Here is a 325-nt window from a genome sequence, read left to right as displayed (position 1 = left end):
CAACATGGGTTCATTAGAGGCAGGTCCTGTTAGACCAACCTGGTGGCCTTCTATGACCAGGTCACAAAAGCCTTGGACGCAGGTGTCACAGTGGATGTAGTCTTCCTGGACTTTAGGAAGGCCTTCAACACTGTCTCTCATCCCATCCTCATTAAAAAATTAGGCGTCTGTGGTGTCGATGCCTACACAGTCAGATGGGTCACCAACTGGCTGGAGGGCCACACCCGGAGAGTGGTAGTGGACGGGTCTTTTTCGACCTGGAGAGATGTGGGCAGTGGGGTTCCCAGGGCTCGGTCCTTGGGCCTGCCCTGTTCAATATCTTCAT

The sequence above is a fragment of the Gavialis gangeticus genome, unplaced genomic scaffold (genome assembly GCF_001723915.1).
Source record: "Gavialis gangeticus isolate Ggan-Ray unplaced genomic scaffold, GavGan_comp1, whole genome shotgun sequence".
Lineage (NCBI taxonomy): Eukaryota > Metazoa > Chordata > Crocodylia > Gavialidae > Gavialis > Gavialis gangeticus.
Note: the sequence above shows the minus strand (reverse complement) of the source record.